Source organism: Myotis davidii, unplaced genomic scaffold, assembly GCF_000327345.1.
Source record: "Myotis davidii unplaced genomic scaffold, ASM32734v1 scaffold705, whole genome shotgun sequence".
NCBI lineage: Eukaryota > Metazoa > Chordata > Mammalia > Chiroptera > Vespertilionidae > Myotis > Myotis davidii.
Window position 1 is genome coordinate 490,299 of NW_006296405.1, and position 2,655 is coordinate 492,953.

Genomic DNA, 2,655 nt, shown 5'->3' on the forward strand with positions numbered 1-2,655 from the left:
GGGGGATCTTGCACATGTGACCTGTAAAAGTCCCTTACCCAGTTTGTGTGCATGTGTTAGAAAACCATGGATTTGTTGGTTCCTAGTGTGTAATTTCCCCAGTACCTTGGCCTACATTTATATATAGTGTTTATAATTTAGTATCTTGTTTAGTCTTAACAGATTTAATGGTTCCAAGAATCATTTGATTTTTAGGCATATAATTCAGACCTATAAAATAGCTTTTCTTTTCTTTTTTTAGAGAGAGTGGCAGGGAGGGAAGAGGAGAGGAGGGAAAGTGAGAGAAACATCTATGTGAGACTCATGGATTGGTTGCCTCCCTTACTCGCCCTGACTGGGGCCACAAGGTGGGGGATTGAGCCTGCAACTGGGGTACGTGCCCTTGACTGTGAATCGAACCCTTGACCCTTTGGTCTACCAGCCGACGCTCTAACCACTGAGCAACTTGGCCAGGGCACAATAGGTTTTCAACTGTAGACCCACAGTGTACATTTTCATGAAATACTTCCATGAAAAAAACTTAGTTGGGTTATACAAGTACTAAAATAATTGAGGAAAATGTAGGTTACAAAAAGGGAAAGAAAATAGTTATCTATAATTCTACCCTTAGACCAGCGGTTCTCAACCTGTGGGTCGCGACCCCTTTGGGGGTCAAACGATCCTTTCACAGGGGTCGCCTAAGACCATTGGAAAACAAGTATATAATATTGTTTTTTTGATTAGTCACTATGCTTTAATTATGTTCAATTTGTAACAATGAAAATACATCTTGCATATCAGATATTTACGTTACGATTCATAACAGTAGCAAAATTACAGTTATGAAGTAGCAACAAAAATTTTATGGTTGGGGGTCACCACAACATGAGGAACTATATTAAAGGGTCGCGGCATTAGGAAGGTTGAGAACCACTGCTTTAGACAGTGGTTTTCAATTATCTGGAGGTTTGTTAAAATAGGTTGCTGGTTCTCACCCCTGGAGTCCCATTCACTGGTCTAGAGTGTGGCCTGATAACCTGCATTTCTTTTTTTCTCTTTTTAAATATATTTTTATTGATTTTAGAGAGGAAGGGAGAGGGAGAGAGAGATAGAAACATCAGTGATGAGAGAGAATCATTGATTGGCTGCCCCCCCCCCGCCCCCCCCAATGGAGATCGAGCTTGCAACCTGGGCATGTGCCCTTGACTGGAATTGAACCTGGGACCTTTCAGTTTGGAGGCCACGCTCTATCCACTGAGCAAAACCAGTTAAGGCAACTTGCATTTCTAACAAGTTCCCTGCTGCTATTGCTGCTGGTCTAGGGACCACAATGTAATAACCATTGTCTGTAAATGTTAACATTATGATGTGTTTTTTTTAAAATTTAAATTCTTTACTGTTTAAAGTATTACATAAGTCTCCTTTTCCTCCCATTGACCATTATGATGTCTTTTTCATCAACCTTTACACACACACGCACACACCACCAGGATATATTTTTCAACCTGTTGCTTATACTGTGGGTGCCGTTTTTTTGCTTAATATTTTTGCAATTATTTTTCACAGTTAAAAATATATCAGACATAATGAATAACTGATGTAATATGACATTCATTGGTATAATTCTTTGTCATTTTTCTGTGATAAATAAGATTGAAATTAACCTCATGCATAAGTCTTTTCCTGTATTTTTGGGTTATTTCTATTTTCTAGAAATGGGATTCTATATCCAAGAAGGTAAACATTTGAAGTAAAATATTTAATTAAAAATTTGGGGGCCCACATTCAATGGGTTTTCATTTTGTTCTGTTGTGTTTTTCTTGGTGTCATTTCAGCACTGAAGCAGCCAGCCTGATATAGTGATGAAAGATGAGTTCTGATCTCTTTGTTGAAACTTTCATGTTTTTTGTGATAATGGTGATCTTCAAATTAGGGATACTTTTGTACTTCTTCCTTTTTAGTTTTTATTTAATTGATTTTTAGAGAGAGAGAAACATTTGTTGTTCTACTTATTGATAATGATATGTTCATTAGTTGGTTCTTGTATGTGCCCTGATTGGGGTTCAAACCTGTAACCTTGTATATCAGGATTATGCTCTAGCTATCTGAGATACCCGGTTGGGGTTCAAGGTTTCTTGGATTATAAAATCTTAGTTGAGGTAATATAAATAGAAAATTAGATACAGCATGTGCCTGGTTCGTATTACCTTAAAAGCAATTGGAGTACTACTTATATTAGTGAAAATAAATGTAACTGTTTTTGTTTAAATTGTGCCAGTATAACTTTGATTATCTGGATAGTGCTTTCAATCAGTTGACTTTATATTACATAGACAATTTCTGAAAGATTAATTTTAAAAATTAAAAAATGCAGATAAACATTTCCAGTATAGTGTCTATCTGTAGAAGGTTGATTTGGTAGGAATCATGTCTATGAGAGACCACCAGGTGTGATATAGTTGCATATATTGTTTTATGGTCTTATAGAGAGTACTGCATCTTTGCTCTTTTGCTAGTTATTTATCTAAATCTGTGAATAAATTAGTAAATCTCCTAATTTAGCAACAAAGTTTTGAAACTACATAACCCTTTTTATTTCACTCCATAGGAAAATAAACTGGATTAAAAAAAAATATGTATAGCTTTTGGGTCCCACAACTGTCAGCTGGTACAGTC

The 2,655-nt window shown here is 36.2% G+C and overlaps 1 protein-coding gene across 1 annotated transcript in view; it reads left to right on the top strand.

The window, feature by feature from the left end:
• Positions 1-2,655, top strand: part of UBE2H (ubiquitin conjugating enzyme E2H) — a 108,592-nt gene that overhangs the window by 5,173 nt on the left and 100,764 nt on the right. The window lies entirely within an intron of this gene.